We start from the raw sequence: 23288 nt of genomic DNA on the forward strand, positions 1-23288 counted from the left end.
ATCAGGGATACTAGAGATTACTGAGAATTCTAAATTTTTAATTATTTATTTATTTTTTTTTTGAGACGTAGTGTCGCTCTGTCGCCCAGGCTAGAGTGTAGTGGTGAGATCTCGGCTCACACAACCTCCGCCTCCCAGGTTCAAGCGATTCTCCTGCCTTAGCTTCCCAAGTAGCTAGGATTACAGGCGCCCACCACCACACCCAGCTAATGTTTGTATTTTTAGTAGACATGGGGTTTCACCATGTTGGCTAAGCTGGTCTTGAACTACTGAGGTCAGGTGATCCTACTGCCTCTGCCTCTGAAAGCTCTGGGATTACAGGCATGAGCCAGTAAATAGCACCAGGCCCTGTTTATTTATTTTGAGTGGAGAATGCCAGCACTGTAGTCTCACAATTTTAGATCACTCAGAGATAAAGGTGTATCAGGGTCTGGGACACTAGATAGCCTCAGGGAGTTACATGATTTGTCTGCTTTCTCAAGGTCAGAAGGCTGTGGGGCCACATGGGGGGTCACTCAGGGTCACTGGGCACTCAGGATCTTTGGTCTCCCAAGGCCAGGAGATTCCTGGATCACTCTAGGGCCACTTTGAGTTGCCCAGGTGATCCCACAGTCCTTCTTGCTGGCTTCCATAGACAGTAATCAGCAGATGGTGTACTTACTGGTGGCAAAGCACATCATGTGCCCAAGCAGCTCAGCTGCCTGCTGCTCCAGGGCCTGCAGGGTGGCTGCCTTCTTGCCCAGTGCCTGTGCATTCTGTGTCAGGTGGCACTCCAACCCTGGGGTCAGGTCATCTGAGCCAGGCTCTGACCCCTGGCTCTAACCTCCCATCCTGGCCCCAGTCTCTATCACAACCCTGACCCTGACCCAGCCCTAACATTAAATAAACTCTGAACCTAATCAACACTTGATCCCTGGTCTAAACCTTGACCCCAGCCCTGATCCCTACATGAGTCAAGACCTGACCTGGACCCAGCCTTAACCCTTCCACAACATCCCTGTTCTGGCCCTGACCTTTCCATCTGACCCTAAACCCTTCCCCGTGCCTGCCCTACTGCAGGCCAGCCACGCACCATGCAGGCAGCTGAAGCTGCTTTACGCCTTCTTCAGGAGCTCCTGGGCCTCAGCTCAAGCCTGCTGCACCCATTCTTTTGCATCCTGCACAGTGGCTACCAGGCCATATGTGTCCTCCTGCAGCTTACCACAGGCAAAAGGGCCAACTGCAACTCCTAGGGCAGGGCTGGACCTGAAACCCCACCTCACCCAGAATATATTGCCCCAAATATATTACTGCCTAAGGTTCCTGGAGGAAAGGAGAATTTAGAACTGAGATCCCGCCTCAGTCCAGTGTAGCCCAGCCCCAGCCCAAATCCCACTTTCCACTGTTCCAGAGGGGGTCCCTGAGACCCCAGTGCCCACTCTTCTCCATTTCATCTTGCCCAGGCCCTCAGCCCTGCCTATGACTCATGCTGCCCATTCTTCTGCCTCCTGGGCCTGCTGCTGACTCAGGACAAAACATGCCCTGAACACCTTAGCTACACTGGACAGACGCCCTGGGACTGGGGTACCTCAACTGCCAGTGCCATCTGGGCCAGGCACCTTGCCACCTGGGGCAAAGGTTAGGGGGTCACAGAGAGGACACAGTAGCAACTAGGCTGAGTATTATCATGGTCAGGGTACTTGGTAGCACTGTGGTATCATAGTGAGTCAAGGATCTCAGGGAGAATGGAAATCACAGCAGTCATTGAACAAGGGATGTAAAGGAGCTGAGGGTACAAGTGGGGGTATCACCTCCTGTACAGTGGCCTCCAGGCCTTCAAGTGCCAACTTCACTTCCTGTAGCCCTTGCTCTGCGGCCCTGCATGAGTTCCGTTCCCCCCTCAGCCAGCACCCCCTAAACATCCAGTGCTTGATGCTGGGCCCAGGCCGTACCCTCCTTGAAGAACACAGGGGTTCAGTCAGGCATCCCTTTTCTGCCCAACCTCTGACTTCCACCTCCAGCCTCCTGGCTCTTCACCTGGTTCATTCTGCCTGATGGAGGATGCCTTCAGCTTCGGGCAGCTTCTGGCTCATGGCATCCAGTACAGGGAAAGCACCCTGGATGTGACCCAGCAGAAGAGCAATGCCTACTGCCCCCACCTTGGGGAAGGGGCACTGACAGACCACACCATAACACCAGCTCCATAGTTGTGGTGTCCACACCTTTGTCTGTGGGGAAAAGAGTAGGGATCTTAGACCTGAACCCTGAACTCTGACCCAACGAACCCTGACCCTAATCTCTCATTGATCCTGCCTCAGACACAACTATCCAGTGGTGTGCTGGAGGCTTACAAGAGCCAACTGTTGGCCGGGCGCAGTGGCTCACACCTGTAATCCCAGCACTTTGGGAGGCTGAGGCGGGCAGATTGCCTGAGCTCAGGAGTTTGAGACCAGCCTGAGCAACACAGTGAAAACCCATCTCTACTAAAATACAAAAAATTAGCCAGGCGTGGTGGCATGTGCCTGTAGGCCCAGCTACTCAGGAGGCTGAGGAAGAAGAATTGCTTGAACCTGGGAGGCAGAGCCCGCAGTGAGCCAAGATCACACCACTGCACTCTAGCCTGGGCAACAGAGCAAGACTCTGTCTCTAAAAAAATAAGAAATAAAATAATAATAAAAAAGGGTAATCCCAGCACTTTGGGAGGCCAAGGCAGGCAGATTACAAGGTCAGGAGTTTGAGACCAACCTGGCCAGTATAGTGAAACCTCATCTCTACTAAAAATACAAAAATTAGCTGGGTGTGGTGGCGGGCACCTGTAATCCCAGCTACTCAGGAGGCTCAGGCAGGAGAATCGCTTGAACCCAGAAAGTGCAGGTTGCAGTGAGCTGAGATCGCACCACTGCACTCCAGCCTGGGCGACAAGAGTGAGACTCTCTCTCAAAAAAAAAAATAATAATAAATAATAATAATAAGATAAAATTTAAAAAGCCAATTGTTAAATTTTCAGGAATTTTGCAAATAAGTTGTCAAATGGTATGGTAGACTGAAATCAATCATGATAGCATTACTTACATCATGGATATTGATAAATGCTACAAATTCAGTTTCCCCTGACTCACAGCCAGTTGTTAAAAATTTACCCACACAGGCCGGGCGCGGTGGCTCAAGCCTGTAATCCCAGCACTTTGGGAGGCCAAGATGGGCGGATCACGAGGTCAGGAGATCGAGACCATCCTGGCTGACACGGTGAAACCCCGTCTCTACTAAAAAATACAAAAAACTAGCCGGGCGAGGTGGCGGGCGCCTATAGTCCCAGCTACTCGGGAGGCTGAGGCAGGAGAATGGCATCAACCTGGGAGGCGGAGCTTGCAGTGAGCTGAGATCCGGCCACTGCACTCCAGCCTGGGCGACAGAGCGAGACTCCGTCTCAAAAAAAAAAAAAAAAAAAAAAATTTACCCACACACGAGTGTTCTCACTTGACCCCGGTCAGCCCTGATGAATATTCCTCATTCTGGAAGGAGTATCATGATAGTGTCCTGGATACCCTATTAACCCTGCCCTAGGCTGTGAACAGACATGCAACAAGCAGATATGTATCCATGAGGAAGCGCTGCATGATCTGCACGGCTGCTTGCATATGGGTCACGGTAGTCATGCCCCAAGGTCTCCTTTCCCAATGCCATGTCTCCCGGGCCTGGATACCTGTGGAGCTTACTATGGCCTGGATTTGCTGCAGCTGGTGGGCGTGGGTCAGATGTGGAGTATGTCTCCTATAACCCCACGTCCAAGCCATGGTTTCCTGTGACTCCCCCATGGCTCCCACCCACAGTCCCCCTGGCTCTGTACCTGTTGCTGATGCTGCTCCAAGGCTGTGACTGTATGTCCAAGCTATGGGAGGAGTTGTGGAATGCCAAGACCAGCTCGGTGGGGGAGACCCTAACCCAGTGGCGCTAGAGAAATTAAAGACACACACACAGAAATATAGAGGTGTGAAGTGGGGAATCAGGGGGTCTCACAGCCTCCAGAGCTGAGAGCCCCGAACAGAGATTTACCCACATATTTGTTAAAGGCAAACCAGTCATTAGCATTGTTTCTATAGATATTAAATTAACTAAAAGTATCCCTTATGGGAAACAAAGGGATGGGCCAAATTAATTGCAGCAGGAACATGCCCTTAAGACACAGATCACTCATGCTTTTGTTTGTGGCTTAAGAATGCCTTTAGGCCGGGCGAGGTGGCTCAAGCCTGTAATCCCAGCACTTTGGGAGGCCGAGGCGGGTGGATCACGAGCTCAGGAGATCGAGACCATCCTGGCTAACACGGTGAAACCCTGTCTCTACTAAAAATACAAAAAACTAGCCGGGCGTGGTGGCGGGCGCCTGTAGTCCCAGCTACTCGGAGGCTGAGGCGGGAGAATGGCGTGAACCCGGGAGGCGGAGCTTGCAGTGAGCCGAGATCGCGCCACTGCACTCCAGCCTGGGTGACAGAGTGAGACTCCGTCTCAAAAAAAAAAAAAAAAAAAAAGAATGCCTTTAAGCGGTTTTCCACCCTGGGCGGGCCAGGTGTTCCTTGCCCTCATTCCGTAAACCCACAACCTTCCAGCTTGGGCGTTAGGGCCATTAAGAACGTGTTTTAAGTGCTGCAGAGATTTTGTTTATGGCCAGTTTTGGGGCCAGTTTATGGCCAGATTTCAGGGGGCTTGCTCCCAATAGTGGAAGGCAGCAAGAACCCACTGAGCAGTGGGCAGGGTCCCAGGTTGGAGGGAGCAGCCTGTGCCTGCTTCAATACCTGATCTAGGACCTGCAGGTGTCCTCCCTGGCCCCTAACACCCCAACCAGGCATCCCCTAGCATAGGGTGGCCACCTCTTGGGCCACAGCTTCCAGCTGCGGCAGGAGCAGAGCCAGGAATTGGTCTCAGAAGGTGAAGCAGGTGGGACAGGAGGTGTAGTGTGGGAAGGCACCTCTGGAGCCATGAGCACATGCCTGGCACCTCAGCCCTAAGATGCCCTCTCTGCAGAAGCAGGTGCCCATGTGTGAGTCACAGCTGGGCAAGATGGAGCCCTGTGGGTCACAGGCACAGGCTGCAGAGAAGAGATAGGGTCAGGGTGTTGCAGGAAGTCAGGGGCCCCGAAGGGAGGGACTGGCTGAAGCTGCAGCAGAAGAACATACATTGTGAAGATTTCATGGACATTTATTTGTTCCCCAAATTAATACTTTTATAATTTCTTATGCCTGTATTTACTGCAATCTCTGAACATAAATTGTGAAGATTTCTTAGACACTTATCACTTCTCCAATCAATACCCTTGTGATTTCCTATGCCTGTCTTTACTTTAATCTCTTAATCCCATCATCATCTTCGTAAACTGAGGAGGATATATGTCGCCTCAGGACCCTGTGATGATTGCATTAACTGCAAAAATTGTTTGTAGAGCATGTGTGTTTGAACAATATGAAATATGGGCATCTTAAGAAAAGAACAGGCCGGGCACGGTGGCTCAAGCCTGTAATCCCAGCACTTTGGGAGGCCGAGACGGGCGGATCACTAGGTCAGGAGATCGAGACCATCCTGGCTAACACGGAGAAACCCCGTCTCTACTAAAAAATACAAAAAACTAGCCGGGCGAGGTGGCGGGCGCCTGTAGTCCCAGCTACTCAGGAGGCTGAGACAGGAGAATGGCCCGAACCCGGGAGGCGGAGCTTGCAGTGAGCTGAGATCCGGCCACTGCACTCCAGCCTGGGCGACAGAGCGAGACTCCGTCTCAAAAAAAAAAAAAAAAAAAAAAAAAGAACAGAACAGAATAACAGCAATGTTCAAGGAACAAGAGAGATGAGACTTCTGGCCACCGGTGAGCCAGAGGGAAGAGCCATATTTATCTTCTTTCAAAGGCAAATAGGAAAAATATCGCTGAATTCTTTTTCTCAGCAAGGAACATCCCTGAGAAAAGAATGTGCCCTGAGGGTAGGTCTATGAACGGCCCCCTGAGGGTGGCCGCCTTTTATGGTAGAAGCTGGAGGGATGAAATAAGCCCCGGTCTCCTGTAGCGCTCCCAGGCTAATTAGGATGAGGAAAATTCCCGCCTAATAAATTTTGTCAGACAGGTTGTCTGCTGTCAAACCCTGTCTACTGATAAGATGTTATCAATGACAATGTGTGCCCAAAACTTCATTAGCAATTTTAATTTTGCCCCATCCTGTGGTCCTGTGATCTCGCCCCGCCTCCACTTGCTTTGTGATATTTTATTACCTTGTGAAGTATGTGATCTCTGTGACCCACACCCTATTCGTGCACTCCCTCCCCTTTTGAAAATCGCTAATAAAAGCTTGCTGGTTTTACGGCTCGGGGAACATCACGGATCCTGCCGACATGTGATGTCTCCCCTGGACACCCAACTTTAAATTTCTCTCTCTTGTACTCTTTCCTTTTATTTCCCAAACCAGCTGAGACGCCTAGAAAATAGAAAAGAACCCGCGTTAACCATCGGGAGTGGGTTCTCCCGATATCAGGGTAGAGAGCAGATGACACTAGTTCTAGCCTTACCTTCGAGAGACCTGAAGGATGGGCCAGGTGCAGTTACTCACACCGGTAACCCCACCACTTTGGGAGGCTGAGGCAGGAGGATCACAGGAGTTTGAGACCAGTCTCAGGAGTCTGAGACCAGTCTGAGCAACATAGGGAGATCCTGCCTCTACAAAAAAAATTTGAAAATTAGCCAGGTGTGGCGGCGCCTGCTGTAGTCTTAGCTACTCAGTGGGATGAGATAGGAGGATCACTTGAGCCTAGGAGGTCGAGGCTGTAGTGAGCTAAGATCATGCCACTGTACTCCAGCCCAGGTGACAGGAGACCCTATTTCTTTTTCTTTTTTATTTTCTTGTTCTTCTTTTTTTTTTTTTTTTGAGACAGAGTCTCTCTCTGTAAGCGATCTCGGCTCACTGCAACCTTCGTTTCTCAGGTTCAAGTGATTCTCCTGCCTCAGCCTCCTGAGCAGCTGGGACTACAGGCACCAGCCACCACACCTGGCTAATTTTTTTTTTTTTTTTTTTTTTTTTTGAGGCGGAGTCTTCACTCTGTCGCCCAGGCTGGAGTGCAGTGGCACCATCTCGGCTCACTGCAAGCTCCGCCTCCCGGGTTCGCGCCATTCTCCTGCCTCAGCCTCCCGAGTAGCTGGGACTACAGGCGCCCGCCACCGCGCCCGGCTAATTTTTTGTATTTTAGTAGAGACGGGGTTTCACCGTGTTAGCCAGGATGGTCTCGATCTCCTGACCTCGTGATCCGCCCGCCTTGGCCTCCCAAAGTGCAGGGATTACAGGCGTGAGCCACCGCGCCCGGCCTTTTTTTTTTTTTTTTTAGTAGAGACGGGGTTTCACCATATTGGCTAGGCTGGTCTTGAACTCCTGACCTCATGATCCACCCTCCTCAGCCTCCCAAAGTGTTGGGATTACAGGTGTAAGCCACCATGCCTGGCTCATGAGACCCTATTTCTGAAAAAATAAGAGGTCTGTGAGAGGCTAAGGTGGGTGGATCACTTGAGCTCGGAGTTCAAGACCAGCCTGAGCAACATGGAAAAACCCATCTCTACAAAAAATACAAAAATTAGCTGGACATGGTGGTGCACATCTGTAGTCCCAGCTCCTCAGGAGGTAAGGCAGGAGGATCCCTTGAACCTGGCAGGTTGAGACTGCAGTGAGCCAAGATCATGCCACTGCACTCCAGCTTGGGTGACAGAGTGAGAGCCCGTCTCAAAAAAAAAAGTCTGAAGAAGCTGAGTGTGGTGGCTCACGCCTGTAATCCCAGCACTTTAGGAGGCTGAGGCGGGCAGATCACAAGGTCAGGAGATCGAGACCATCCTGGCTAACACGGTGAAACCCCGTGTCTACTAAAAATACAAAAACAAAATTAGCAGGGAGTGGTGGCAGGCACCTGTAGTCCCAGCTACTCAGGAGGCTGAGGCAGGAGAATGGCATGAGCTTGGGAGGCGGAGCTTGCAGTGAACCAAGACTGCACCACTGCACTCCAGCCTGGGCAACAGAGCGACACTATGTCTCAAAAAAAAAAAAAAGACTGAAGGATGAGAATGGCCCTGTGCAGGTGCGAGGGTGCACACCAACCCTTGCCTAAGCCACTGCTCAGAACTGCCATGGGCACTGGCATTCACTCTGGACAGAGAGGCCATACTGCATGGCAGTATTTGGGCAGGAAAACAGTACAGGGTTTCAGGGGCTCTACAGCCCCGTCAGGGGTCAACCAGGGTCAAGAGCTGGCAGGCAGGGTGAGGAAAGAGCCACCTGATGTGTCCTTTCTACAGGCATCCCTTGCCTAGCCTTGCTGTTTCCCTTCAGCTGTTTTCATGAGTATTTCTTTAAGTTCTTTGGGGAAACAGCAATAAATGTGCTGTGTTCTCCCTCAGGAAAACCCCTACCACTCCCTTGCTATTCCACATTGAGCAGCCCCTGCAGGGCAGCCCCACCCCTGGCTGTGGAATGTTCAAGTGTCCCTCTCACCTCTGCACTCCTGCTCAGGGTCACCCCAATTCCCATTATGCAACCGGGAGCATGTGCAGCTCCCAAACCCTGCCCAGCAGGGGCACTGACCTGTGACTTGAAGGAAGAAAGCATAGGCTAGTGAGCAGGGCCAAAGACCCTTCTTTGGGAGAGGGAAAAGGACATGAGTACTTAGACATGCGTGGCACACACATACTTGTATTTCCTCCCAGCTGTGTTCCTGCCCAGGGCAGCATCCACACTTGCATTTGGCTGAGAGCCTCTCCCTTTCTGCTTTCTCTGGTGTTGTGGGAAGTCAGGGACCCCGAACGGAGGGACCAGCTGGAGCTGAGGCAGAAGAACATAGATTGTGAATATTTCATGGACATTTATCAGTTCCCCAAATTAATACTTTTATAATTTCTTTTTTTTTTTTTTTGAGACGGAGTCTCGCTGTGTCTCCCAGGCTGGAGTGCAGTGGCGTGATCTCGGCTCACTGCAAACTCCGCCTCCCGGGTTCACGCCATTCTCCCGCCTCAGCCTCCCAAGTAGCTGAGACTACAGGCGCCCGCCACCACGCCCGGCTAGTTTTTTGTATTTTTAGTAGAGACGGGGTTTCACCATGTTAGCCAGGATAGTCTCGATCTCCTGACCTCGTGATCCACCCGCCTCGGCCTCCCAAAGTGCTGGGATTACAGGCTTGAGCCACCGCGCCCGGCCTACTTTTATAATTTCTTACACCTGTCTTTATTGCAACCTCTGAACATAAATTGTGAAGATTTCATGGACATTTATCACTTCCCTAATAATACTCTTATAATTTCTTATGCCTGTCTTTACTTTAATCTCTTAATCCTCTTATCTTTGTAAGCTGAGAATGTATGTCACCTCAGAACCACTACTGTACAAATTGATTATAGAACTTGTGTGTTTGAACAATATGAAATCTGATTGTAAAACATGTGTGTTTGAACAATATGAAATCAGTGCACCCTGAAAAAGAACAGAATAACAGCAATTTTCAGGGAACAAGGGAAGATAACCATAAGGTCTGACTGCCTGCGGGGTCAGGCAGAATAGAGCCATATTTTTCTTCTTGCAGGGAGCCTATAAACGGACATGCAAGTAGCAGAAATATCGCTTAATTCTTTTCCCAGCAAGGAATATTAATAATTGATTCCCTGGGGAAGGAATGCATTCCTGCAGGGAGGTCTATAGATGGCCACTCTGGGAGTGCCTGTCTTATGCGGTCGAGATAAGGACTGAAATACACCCTGGTCTCCTGCAGTACCCTCAGGCTTACTAGGATTGGGAAATTCCAGCCTGGTAAATTCTAGTCAGACCGGTTGTCTGCTCTTGAACCCTGTTTCTTGTTCAGGTGTTTATCAAGACAATGCGTGCACAGCGGGACATAGACCCTCATCAGTAATTCTAATTTTGCCTTCACCTTGTGATCTTTATTGCCCTTTGAAGCATGTGATCCTTGTGACCTACTCCCTGTTCATACACCCCCTCGCCTTTTAAAATCCCTAATAAAAACTTGCTGGTTTTGCAGCTTGGGGTTGCCATCATGGTCCTACCAATATGTGATGACACCCCCAGAGGCCCAGCTGTAAAATTTCTCTCTTTGTTACTCTTTCTCTTTACTTCTCAGACCAGCTGACACTTAGGGAAAATAGAAAGAACCTACACTGAAATATTGGGGCTGGTTCCCCAGATACTCTGGCCTGCTCCCTTGGCCAATCTGCACCTTCCCACATTGCCAGCCCTTGCTTCCCACGGACCCTCTCGTTCTCATCTCCTGACCTGTTGCCCTTAGTTTCCTCATGTCCTGAGTTGCATACCCACTGTTTCCATGCCCCTCCTCCTATGCCTCCCTCACTCCCTGAGTCTGACTCCCACCCTTCTCCTTGCCAAGGACACAAGAACACGCTTCAGGCTTCATCTCATTCAGTTTCTGACCACTTTCCTCCTGGAAACACTTGCTTCCCATGGCCATCTTTCTCTGCCTGCACCAGATCTCAATCCTAATCCTCCACCTGTACCTCCTCAGTCTCCTTCTCCTTCCAGCCCCACTCCGTCTCCACCCCTCATCACGCTCACTCTGCTTGCCATGACCTACTCACAGTGGTTCACTCACACACTAGTGCATGGCTGCATGTGGGATTGGGCACATGCAGCCTCGCGTCCATACTCCCCCTACACCCTGAAACCACCTCATAGTTAACGTCACATGAGAGCAGAGACACACACAGCTATTTGCAGCCCCATGTACCAGTACTGGTGCTGGTGGTCACATTCACTCACACCAGCCAGAAGTCACATTGTGTCACAAACAAGTGCAAGTTCACTCACACCTGGCTATGAACACATGCTATGTGCAATATGGGCTTACTCACTGGGTGGCACATTGGTTGCAAAGTGTGTTGAGCATGGCAGCCACAGGGCTTACAGCCCCAGGGATCTCCCAGGTTCCAGAAGAGGGGGGCACAGTGGCTGCAGTCTTGCCCCAGAGTGCAGGGGCAGCACAGGCTTCAGCCCCAGATGGTTACCACATGAGGACATTGTTTCAAGGGTCACAACTGCAGCCTGGGGAGAGGAAGGCTTGGCCAATCTGGGGAGTGAAAATCCCACCCAGTCACCCTGGGATGTCCACACCCACAAATTCATGCTGGAAGCCCTCTGAGCACAGGTCACTGCTGTGGAAGCCAGGCCTGCAGCAGGCACAGCCAGGGACATGGCTGTAGTACACAGAATGCTGGCAGTGCCCACTGTGGGGGTCACAGGCAGCAGGATTATGGAGATTGATATTGCTGCACTGGAAGTACCAGTATGGATTCTTCTGGGGTCTCCTCCTGGCCGGGTGCCCAAAATAGTCACAGAAGTGGTCACAGCTGAGGCCTGGAGAGGACTGGGGTATATGTGTCTTCCTGTACCCTGGGGGCCTGTGGGTCTCAGATACGCAGTCAGAAAGTCTGAGGTCTGGCTAGGGGGGACACAATAGGAAATTATAGCCCATCCTCTTGGCTTTCAAGGTCTATACCTGTAATTCCCCCCATTCAGCCCTCCTTCCTCAGAACAGGAACTCCTTGAAGATGGTGCCCAGCTCAGCATACGGGTAGCATTGGGAAAATTTGTCATGTGGACCTGACGGGATTGTGAACAATTGACCAAGGCTGTGGCTTTGTCACTGCCAACCATGCCTCACCTGCATAGCCAGGTAAACAGAAGAATAGGACATGCCCATCATGCTGTCCACATGGCAGGAACTCCCATGATAGAGGCAGGAATCAGGGTGCCCAGGACAAAGGCAGAGCCAGCACTGCTGGCCCAAGCCTGGAGTGGAGTCTCCATAGTAGTCATCCAAGCACCTGGGAGCAGTAGCACGTGGTATGGGGCCTGTTCAACCCATCCAATGACAGTACTCACTTTTTACAGTGCCAGTCTGTATAGTGCCAGTCTGGCAGGCCTGGCAGATACATATAAGTGGCTGGCACAACTCAGCATGCCCATTGCAGGCAGAGGACTGGCAGTGCCAAAAGCCTCAGTAGCCAGGGAGGCAGCAGTCATGGCAGCAACCAGCAAGTCGTGTCTGGCACATGCACTGCCCATTCACAGGGTTACAGATGGCACTGGTGGTAACTTCAGCACATCAGCGGCACTCTGTGGAGAGTGACAAAGCAATCAAGCCATGCAAGGACAGGAGATAGCTGGCCCCCAACCCCATGCCTACAGGCCCTGAAGGCTCATTACTGCAGCCAGAGGCCCAAAGCCTGCTTTCCAGGCACACAGGGGTCACAAATATGACTAATGATATGAAGATGGCAGGGATACTGCCCACACAGCAGGCCCCACTCAGTGCTCAGTGAACCTTGCAGACGGCACTCACATGCTGGTAGAGGAAGGAAAGATTAAATGAACCTCATGGTGCTCCTGCAACCCGTACCCTGAAGCCACTTCAAGCCTGGCACATACACTCACTGAGGCCCATCCCCATGGAGCAGGGCTGAGATGCTGCAGAACAGGCAGGCACAGCCTTCAGGCATGGTGCTGGAGAGGCCTGGCCTTGCCGCCTCCATGAGCCTGCCTGGTGGAACTCCTGTAAATGCCTGAGGCCCCAGGGTACAAAGACCCCAGCCCAGGCAACGCGTTCACCCGTGGCAGGTGCACAAGCTAGCAAGAGGGTCAAGGGGAGCCAGCAAGAGGCAATCAGCCCCACTCATTAACACTTGCCACCTTTCTTGGATTGGCCCTCATCCAAGAGGAACATCCCTACCCCCACCCCTTGGCGCCCCTTCTGTTTTCTAATCTCTGTTTTTTTTTTTTTTTTTTTTTTTGAGACAGAGTTTTGTTCTAGTTGTCCAGGCTGGAGTGCAATGCTGTGATCTCGGCTCACTGCAACCTCCACCTCCCAGGTTCAAGTGATTCTCTTGCTTCAGCCTCCGGAGTTGCTGGGATTAAAGACACCCACCACCACACCCAGCTAATTTTTGCATTTTTAGTACAGACGGGGTTTCACCATGTTCACCAGGCTTCTCTTGAACTTTGACCTCAGGCGATCCCGCCTTGGCCTCCCAAAGTGCTGGGATTACAGGCATGAGCCACCATGCCCAGCCCCTCAAACCCCTAATCTCTTTTGAGTCAATTTTTCCTCCATCTCCAGTGGCCCCAATCTAGTCGAGAGAATGCCATCTCTTACTCAATCATTTTGGCAGCTTCCATCTGGGCCTTCCGCCAAACAATACATTCTCCCCACATCTCTTCCCTGCTTAAATCTCTTCTATGGTTCCCTGCCTTCCCTGGGATAAAGGTTAAGCCCCTCTCCTGGCCCAAAACGTCTTGCGAGATCTGGCACGTGCCTCATTTTATCTTCTGTCTTTTGCATGAGCTGTTTCCCCTGCCTGGGCTCCTCTGCCTACACTCTCCATCTATGTAGGTCTTAATTCTCTTGCTGCAACTCCAGGCCTCTATGATCCCTGCCTCGCAGCTTCACTGCATCAATCTTGTCTTGCTGTAATTTATGTCTCTGAGCCCGGGCACAGTGGCTCACACCTGTAATCCCAGCACTTTGGGAGGCCGAGGCAGGTGGATCACCTGAGGTCAGGAATTCGAGACCAGTCTGGCCAACATGGTGAAACCCCGTCTCTACTAAAAATACAAAAAAAACTAGCTGGGTGTGGTTGTGGTGGTGGGCGCCTGTAATCCCAGCTACTCCAAAGGCTGCAGCAGGAGAATCACTTGAACCCAGGAGGCAGAGGTTGCAGTGAGCCGAGATTGTGCCATTGCACTCCAGCCTGGGCAACAAGAGCGAAATTCTGTTTCAAAATAAATAAATAAATAAACAAACAAACAAGCAAACAGGCCAGGTGCAGGTGGCTCATGCCTGTAATCCCAGGACTTTGGGAGGCTGAGGCGGGCAGATCACCTGAGGTCAGGAGTTCAAGACCAGCCTGGCCAACGTGGTGAAACCCCCGTCTCTACTAGAAATACAAAAATAAAATAAAATAGGCCGGGCACGGTGGCTCTAGCCTGTAATCCCAGCACTTTGGGAGGCCGAGGCGGGCGGATCACTAGGTCAGGAGATCGAGACCATCCTGGCTAACACGGTGAAACCCCGTCTCTACTAAAAAATACAAAAAACTAGCCGGGCGAGGTGGCGGGCGCCTGTAGTCCCAGCTACCCAGGAGGCTGAGACAGGAGAATGGCCCGAACCCGGGAGGCGGAGCTTGCAGTGAGCTGAGATCCGGCCACTGCACTCCAGCCTGGGCGACAGAGCGAGACTCCGTCTCAAAAAAAAAAAAATAAAAAAAAAATAAAATAAATAAATAAATAAATAAATAAATAAAAATAAAAATAAAATAAATAAAAAAAATAAAATATAAAATAAATAAAATAAAATAAAATAGCTGGGTGAGGTGGCCGGCACCTGTAATCCCAGCTACTCAGGAGGCTGAGGCAGAAGAATTGCTCGAACCTGGGAGGCAGAGGTTGCAGTGAGTCAACATTGCGCCATTGTACTCCAACCTGGGTGACAAGAGCAAAACTCCATCTCAAAAAATAAAATAAAATAAAATAAATAAAATTGGCCGGGTGCAGTGGCTCACACCTGTAATCCCAGCACTTTGGGAGACCAAGGCAGGCAGATCACAAGATCAGGAGATGGAGACCATCCTGGCTAACACGGTGAAACCCTGTCTCTACTAAAAATACAAAAAAATTAGCCGGGCATGGTGGCAGGCACCTGTAGTCCCAGCTACTACTCAGGAGGCTGATGTAGGAGAATGGCGTGAACCCAGGAAGTGGAGCTTGCAGTGAGCCAAGATTGTGTCACTGCATTCCAGCCTGGGTGACAGAGCAAGACCTCATCTCAAAATAAATAAATAAAATAAAACAAAATAAAATTTATGTCTCTGAGCCAGGCGCAGTGGCTCACACCTGTAATCCCAGCACTTTGGGAGGCCGAGGCGGTCAGATCACCTGAGGTCAGGAGTTCAAGACCAGCCTGGCCAATATGGTGAAACCCCAACTCTACTAAAAATACAAAAATTAGGAGGGGGGCCCGGTGCAGTGGCTCATGCCTGTAATCCCAACACTTTGGGAGGCCAAGTTGGGTGGATCATGAGGTCAGGAGATTCAGACCATCCTGGCTAACACGGTGAAACCCCACCTCTATTTAAAAAAAAAATTAGCCAGGTATGGTGGCATGTGCCTGTGGTCCCAGCTACTCAGGAGGCTGAGGCAGGAGAATCGCTTGAACCTGGGAGACAGAGGTTGTAGTGAGCCGAGATCACGTCACTGCACTCCAGCCTGGGTGACTGAGTGAGACTCCGTCTCAAAAAAAAAAAAAAAAAAAATTTAACTGGGTGTGGTGGTGTGCACCTGTAATCCCAGCTACTCAGGAAGCTGAGGCAGGAGAATTGCTTGAACCTGGGAGGTGCAGGTTGCAGAAAGCTGAGATTGCGCCATTGCACTCCAGCCTGGGCGACAAGAATAAGACTCTCTCTCAAAAAAAAAAAAAAAAAAAATTATGTCTCTGCCAGTTGTAGGGTGGAGCCCCTAGGACCTCACTAAATCCAGATGGATGAAGCTTCCCTCAGTCCTCCATACTCCCTTGGTCTACTACAGCCTGTGTCCTGGAGTAGCACCTTCCTGGATCAAAGCAGAAAGTCTGTACAGAACCACAACCCTGTGGAGAATGGGAAGGGGAGAAGAGGTGAGGTGATGCTGAAATGATCATGTGGTCCCAGAGATGCCTCCTTCCTTTTCTTTCTCTGCCTCCCTCCCTTCCTTTCTTTCTTCTCTTTCTTCTTTTTTTTTTTTTTTGGATGGACGCTCGCTCTGTCGCCCAGCCTGGAGTGCACTGGCGGGATCTCGGCTCAGTCCCGCCTCAGCCTCCTGAGTAGCTGGGAGTACAGGCACACGCCACCACGCTCAGCTAATTTTTGTATTTTTAGTAGGAATGGGATTTCAGCCGGGTACAGTGGTTCACACCTGTAATCCCAGCAGTTTGGGAGGCTGAGGCGGGACGATCACAATGTCAAGAGATCGAGACCATCCTGGGCAACATGGTCAAACCCCATCTCTACTAAAAATACAAAAATTAACCGGGCATGGTGGCATGTGCCTGTAGTCCCAGCTACTCGGTAGGCTGAGGCAGGAGAATCGCTTGAACCCAGGAGGTGGAGGCTGCAATGAGCCGAGATCGCGCCACTGCACTCCAGCCTGGTGACAGAGCAAGACTCCATCTCGAAGTCTCAAAAAAAAAAAAAAAAAAAAAAAAAAAAAAGGCCACGCGCTGTAGCTCATACCTGTAATCCCAGCACTTTGGGAGGCCGAGGTGGGCAGATCACCTGATGATGAGAGTTGGAGACCAAACTGACCAACAGGGAGAAACCCCATCTCTACTAAAAATACAAAATTAGCTGGGTGTGGTGGCGTATGCCTGTAATCCCAACTACTCAGGAGGCTAATGTAGGAGAATTGCTTGAACCCGGGAGGTGGAGGTTGCCGTGAGCTGAGATCCCACCATTGCACTCCAGCCTGAGCAATAAGAGAGAAACTCCATCTCAAAAAAAAAAAAAAAAGAAAAAAAAGAAAAAAAGAAAGAAAGAAAAGAAAATTTAAAAAAAAAAAAAAGGAAAGAAAGAAAAATAAGGCCGGGCGCGGTGGCTCAAGCCTGTAATCCCAGCACTTTGGGAGGCCGAGACGGGCGGATCACAAGGTCAGGAGATCGAGACCACTGTGAAACCCCGTCTCTACTAAAAATACAAAAAATTAGCCGGGCGCGGTGGCGGGCGCCTGTAGTCCTAGCTACTCAGGAGGCTGAGGCAGGAAAATGGCGGGAACCCGGGAGGCGGAGCTTGCAGTGAGCCGAGATCGCGCCACTGCACTCCAGCCTGGGCAACAGCGTGAGACTCCGTCTCAAAAAAAAAAAAAAAAAAAAAGTAAGAAAAATAAATACCCAGATTAGTGCTCATGGCAGTGGCAGCCACAGAGGTGGGGGTGGGATATGCAGAGATTCACCACTGCAGAATACCTGAGGTCACTGCCCAGACCCTAGAACTCGGGCTGTAGGAGACAGTAGTTGGGTTGGGGAAGGCAGGAAGATCTGGACAGGAAGAGGAGGGGAGGGGCCTGAAAAGTTTTTTTTTTTTTTTTTTTTTTTTTGAGACAGAGTCTGGCTCTGCCGCCCAGGCTGGAGTGCAATGGCCGGATCTCAGCTCACTGCAAGCTCCGCCTCCCGGGTTCACGCCATTCTCCTGCCTCAGCCTCCCGAGTAGCTGGAACTACAGGCGCCCGCCACCTCGCCCGGCTAATGTTTTGTATTTTTAGTAGAGACGGGGTTTCACCGTGTTAGCCAGGATGGTCTCGATCTCCTGACCTCGTGATCCACCCGTCTCGGCCTCCCAAAGTGCTGGGATTACAGGCTTGAGCCACCGTGCCCGGCCCCCTTCTACTTTTTAAAAAAAGTAATTGTAAAACATGGTCGAGCACTATAGCTCACGCCTGTAATTCCAGAATTTTGCGAGGCCAAAGTGGGCACATAACTTGAGCTCAGGAATTCAAGACTAGCCTGGGCAACATGGTGAAATCCTGTCTCCACAAAAAAATACAAAAATTAGGCCAGGCACAGTGGCTCACGCCTGTAATCCCAGCAATTTGGGAGGCCCAGGTGGGTGGATCACGAGGTCAGGAGATTGAGACCATCCCGGGTAACACGGTGAAACCTCATCTCTACTAAAAATACAAAAAATTTGCTGGGCATGGTGGCGGGCACCTGTACTCCCAGCTACTCAGGAGGCTGAGGCAGGAGAATGGCGTGAACCCAGGAGGCAGAGCTTGCAGTGAGCCAAGATTGAGCCACGGCACTGCAGCCTGGGCGACAGAGCAAGACTTCGTCTCAAAAAAAAGAAAAAAAAGGCCGGGTGCGGTGGCTCACGCCTGTAATCCCAGCACTTTGGGAGGCCGAGGCGGGCGGATCACAAGGTCAGGAGATCGAGACCACGGTGAAACCCCGTCTCTACTAAAAATATAAAAAATTAGCCGGGCACGGTTGTGGGCACCTGTAGTCCCAGCTACTCGGGAGGCTGAGGCAGGAGAATGGCGTGAACCCGGGAGGCGGAGCTTGCAGTGAGCCGAGATCGCGCCACTGCACTCCAGCCTGGGCGACAGAGCGAGACTCCGTCTCAAAAAAAAAAAAAAGGCCGGGGACTCACGCCTGTAATCCCAGCACACTTTGGGAGACCGAGGCAGGTGGATCACCTGAGGTCAGGAGTTCGAGACCAGCCTGGCCAACATAGTGAAATCCCGTCTCTACTAAAAATACAAAAAATTAGCTGGGCATGGTGGCGGGTGCCTGTAATCCCAGCTACTCTGGAGGCTGAGGCAGGAGAACTGCTTGAACCCAGGAGGCAGAGGTTGCAGTGAGCCAAGATTGCGCCACTGCACTCCAGCCTGGGCAACGAGAGGGAAACTACATCTCAAAAAAAAAAAAAGAAAAAAAAAAGAGAAAAAAACTTAGCTGGGCCTAGCGGCATAGGCCGGTGGTCCCAGCTACTCAGGAGGCCGAGGTGAGAGGATCACTTGAGCCTGGGAGGCACAGATTGCAGTGGGCAGAGATGGTGCCACTGCACCCCAGCCTGGGCAACATAGTGAGACCCTGTCTCAAAAAAAAAAATTAATTGTATAACAGTCTCAGGCAGGTCCTTCAGAAGGTATCCAGAAGGCGGCACTGTTATCATAGATGATAGCTCCATGCATGTTACTGCCCCTAACGATCTTTTTCAGTGGGTCAAGATCTGGAGGTGGAAGACGGTGATACTGATGATCCTGATCCTATGTAAGCCTAGGCTAATGTCTGTGTTTGTGTCTTAGTTTTTAACAAAAAAGTTTAAAATGTGAAAAAAAAATTTTTTTTAATAGAGAAAAGCTTATCAAATAGGGATATAAAGGAAATATTTTTGTACAGCTGTACACGTTTTAAGCCAAGTGTTATAAAAGCTGTAAAAAGTTAAAAGTCTGTAAGGTAAAAAAACTTCAGAAAACTAAGGTTACTATTGAAGAAGGAAAACATTTGTTTTTATATGTTTGGTATGGCCCGTGTACAGTGTTTATAATCTACAGTACTGTACGGTAGTATCCTAGGCTTTCACATTCACTCACCACTCCTCACTGACTCACCCAGAGCATCCTCCAGTCCCCCAAGTGCCATTCATGGTAAGTGCCCTAAACAGGTGTACCATTTCTCATCTTTTATACCATGTTTTTACTGTACCTTTTCTATGTTTAGATACACAAATACCATTGTGTTACAATTGCCTACAGTTTTCAGTACAGTCACATGCCGTACAGGTTTGTAGCCTAGGAGTAATAGGCTATACCAGATAGTCTAGAAGTGTAGTAGGCTATACCATGTAAGTACAGTCTAGATGTTTGCACAGCGATGAAATTGTGTAATGACACATTTCTCAGAATGTATCCCCATCATTTAACAATGCATGGTCACAGATGGATTATTTATCAACTGTCTTTCTGACTTGATGCCTGCTCCAAGAAGGCAGATACCTTTTCTGTCTGCTTCTCATCAAACACTGCCCAGAAGATGCCCGACAGAGCGTACAGCTCAATGGGTGCTTGTTATATGAACACATAGATAAAGGAATGGGTCCATGGCTCCTCTCCCTGCTCCACACCTTAGGTCCCTTACTAGGATACAGGAGGTCCTCTACCTCCTGTATCTTTCCTCTGCAGGCCTCCCCTCTTTTCTCATCTGAGGTGAAAACAACAGCAGCTTGCAGACCTACCACGAGGGCTCAGGGTGAGCAGCTGGTAATAACTGCAGTTAAGGGGGGCAGGGAGTGCCCAGTGGGTGTAGAGAAAAAACTAGTTCGGCGTTTGTCCTGCTCTGGTACCCTCTTGGCCTGATTCTGGGCTCTCCTACTAGGTTATTGTTATGTGGCTCTCTTATCCTTTAACAAAAGACTTCTTTGTAAGGAAGGTGTTACATCCAGAGATGCCCTGGTGCCACCTAGAGGGAGCTGCAGGGACAAAGGGCAGAGGTCAGGGTCATGAATGGAGTTGGAGGAGCAATGACAGGTAGACCATGACAGGGACAATGAGGAGGGCCCACAAAGTGAAGAGTTATAAGGGGCAGTGATAGGAGTGGAGATGGGGGACAGGTATGAGGAAATGAGGAACGATGATTGGGCCTCACAAAGGGATTCAATAATGGGGCACAGACGGGAGAAATGGAAACTGTTCCCCATGCCAGTCCCTATACACTGGATACAAGTATGGGGAACAGTGATGGGGCATAAATGGGAGGCCACAAAAAGGACTATGAGGGGGCAGGGCTGGGGAATGGCCCTGGGAGACTGCGCTTGCCTACTTGCCCTGTCCCACCAGTGCCCACTCCAGGCAGGGCCTCTTTCCCCCAGTATCTACAAGCTCTGCCCTGACACACAAAGGATACAGGACTGCTGGGGATGATTACCCTGAATCTCAGGGTTGTTTGGGTCCTCTACTGGAATGGCTGGGTCCAGAACTTTGAAAATTACCTGGGAGAAAGAAGCAGGTTTGAGCCTCTTATTTCACCCCAGGGCCCAACCCCCCTTTCTCTGGGCCTGACCTTGCCCTCAGTGGAAGGCTGGATGTCTGAGTAATGCTGGTCACAGACAAGGTCACTAACTCTGTGGCTAGGGGCAGGAGGGATCCCAAGAAAGAGGCTTGGGCAGTTGTAGACAAAATATCTGTACATGTGCCAGGAGCGGCATGGTCCACTGAGTGCTCAAGGAGCACAGCTGCCAGGTGGAATGTCTGGGGAGTCGCCAGGGACAAGCATCACTGGTGGCCATCAAGTAGGGAAGCACAGGGTCAGCACTTGCTAAGCAAGCCTTCAGGATGGGGCACTGGGTCACTGGGAAAGTCTTGAGGTGGGTGAAGTAGAAGGCACCCTCTAGGTCCAGCTGGATGGTGACGTTTTCTTTCTTTTTTTTTTTTTTTTTGAGACGGAGTCTCGCTCTGCCGCCCAGGCTGGAGTGCAGTGGCCGGATCTCAGCTCACTGCAAGCTCCGCCTCCCAGGTTGACGCCATTCTCCTGCCTCAGCCTCCCGAGTAGCTGGGACTACAGGCGCCCGCCACCTCGCCCGGCTAGTTTTTTGTATTTTTAGTAGAGACGGAGTTTCACCGTGTTAGCCAGGATGGTCTCGATCTCCTGACCTCGTGATGCACCCGTCTCGGCCTCCCAAAGTGCTGGGATCACAGGCTTGAGCCACCGCGCCTGGCCGTTTTCTTTCTTTCTTTCTTTTTTTGAGATAGAGTCTTGCTCTGTTACCCAGGCTGGAGTGCAGTGGTGCGATCTTGGTTCACTGGAACCTCCACCTCCCAGGTTCAAGAGATTCTCCTGCCTCAGCCTTCTGAGTAGCTGGGACTACAGGTGTGTGCCAGCACGCCTGATAATTTTTTGTAATTTTTTTTTTTTCAGACAGAGTCTCACTCTGTCGCCCACGCTGGAATGCAGTGGTGCGATCTCGGCTCACTGCAAGCTCTGCCTCCCAGGTTCACGCCATCCTCCTGCCTCAGCCTCCTGAGTAGCTGGGACTACAGGTGCACGCTGCCACACCTGGCTAATTTTTTGTATTTTTAGTAGAGACCAGGTTTCACCGTATTAGCCAGGATAGTCTCGATCTCCTGACCTCGTCATCCGCCCACCTTGGCCTCCTGAAGTGCTGGGATTACAAGCGTGAGCCACTGCTCCCGGCCTTGATGGTGACTTTTTTTGTTTTTTTTGAGATGGAGTCTTGCTCTGTTGCCCAGGCTGGAGTGCAGAGGAATGATCTCGGCTCACTGCAACCTCCGCTTCCCGGGTTCATGCCATTCTCCTGCCTCAGCCACCTGAGTAGCTGGGACTACAGGCACCTGCCACCACGCCCAGCTGATTTTTTGTATTTTTAGTACAGACGGGGTTTCACCCTGTTAGCTAGGATGGTCTTGATCTCCTGACCTCATGATCCACCCGCCTTGGCCTCCCAAAGTGCTGGGATTAAAGGCATGAGCCACTGCGTCCAGCTGATGGTGACATTTTCGACACCTGCAGCCATAGGGCTAGTGACCAGGCCCTGATCCCCACACCTCCACACATGGGCACACTGCACTGTCACTACTCTCTGCCTGCCAGGTCTTGTTGCCACCATGGCCACTACGGGAGATTACGTTCTTAATGTCATGGCCTCCCTGGTCGCAAGAGTCACAGAGGTAATTCTGAGTCCTGGGTTAGGACTCAAGGAAACTGACTAGACAGCTTAATGATCAGACCTCTACTCTAAAATTTCACAGCACAGGTTTCTCCTTCTAGCTCCCAGCAATGACCCAGACCCCCAACAGGGCTGAACCAGCCCAGGACACCCAAAGAAATCAGTCTCCAGAGCCCTCACCTGCAGTTGACTGCCAATGAAGTAGGGCTCGAGGCCTACTGGATGAAGTTTGAAGACTCTGGCTCTGGCCCCATTCAACAACCAGGATGCTGATGCAGCCAGGTCGGGAAAGGATATCTGGCACTCCATAGGAAACTGCTCTAGGAGCCTGGACTAGCAGGGGCAGGGTCTGACCAGAGATCCCAGGAATACCCAGCCCCCTCCACCCCACCCCACAGGGAACCTTGATTTCTTTTCTTTTTTTTTTTTTTTGAGACAGTCTCACTCTGTCGCCCAGCCTGGAGTGCAGCGGCGAGATCTCAGCTCATTGCAAACTCCACTTTCCAGGTTCAAGTGACCTTCCAGCCTCAGCCTCCCAAGTAGCTGGGACTATAGGCGTGCACCACCACGCCCAGCTAATTTTTGTATTTTTAGTAGAGACGGGGTTTCACCATGTTGGCCAGGCTGGTCTCAAACTCCTAACCTCAACTGACCCACCTGCCTTGGCCTCCCAAAGTGCTGGGATTACACGCGTGAGCCCCAAGCTAGGCTGCCCTTGAGGAGCTGAGTGTGGCTCTCAGGTCACTCTCCATATTCACATCATGAATGAAAAGAGTTGTCAGAGGCAAGTAGCACGCAGGGTAGTGGGGCAATAGCACAGCTGGGAGCAAGGTCCCAGAGCTTGGAAAACCAAGGGAGGACACACCCAGGGGAAGCATGCCACAAGACGCAGAAGGGGCAGGAGGGCACCAAGAAGCACAGAGCTCCTCCAAAGGTCCATCACCCAGGGCAGCTGGCAGGTTGTGGGGCCCAAACCCAGAAACAGAAACCATCTGATTCTCACTCAAATGATGTCCCTAACCCAGGGAGGGGAAATGTGTACCCCTCCCTGCCCACTCCAGGCACTGCCATTCAG

The 23288-nt window shown here is 50.9% G+C and overlaps 1 protein-coding gene and 1 long non-coding RNA gene across 6 annotated transcripts in view; one reads left to right on the forward strand and one right to left on the reverse strand.

The window, feature by feature from the left end:
• Positions 1–23288, reverse strand: part of CCDC71 (coiled-coil domain containing 71) — a 28872-nt gene that overhangs the window by 957 nt on the left and 4627 nt on the right. Inside the window, exons 3-8 of one of the 5 annotated variants that reach the window (XR_013413397.1) lie at positions 11892–12125; positions 10862–11051; positions 8680–8810; positions 6523–6670; positions 3827–3930; positions 2017–2207 (exon numbers count right to left, since the gene is read on the reverse strand). The gene's annotated coding sequence lies outside the window, so the exon portion shown is untranslated. Of the gene's footprint in view, positions 1–2016; positions 2208–3826; positions 3931–5154; positions 6432–6522; positions 6671–8663; positions 8811–10861; positions 11052–11891; positions 12126–19198; positions 20519–23288 lie in introns of those variants that run through there. The other 4 variants (XR_013413396.1, XR_013413394.1, XR_013413395.1 and 1 more) reach the window with 4 other exon arrangements.
• LOC144339205 (uncharacterized) lies at positions 15069–16198 on the forward strand. The gene is made up of 2 exons (XR_013413964.1): positions 15069–15871; positions 16110–16198. It is a non-coding gene; the product is annotated as an uncharacterized LOC144339205 (long non-coding RNA).

The sequence above is a fragment of the Macaca mulatta genome, chromosome 2 (genome assembly GCF_049350105.2).
Source record: "Macaca mulatta isolate MMU2019108-1 chromosome 2, T2T-MMU8v2.0, whole genome shotgun sequence".
Lineage (NCBI taxonomy): Eukaryota > Metazoa > Chordata > Mammalia > Primates > Cercopithecidae > Macaca > Macaca mulatta.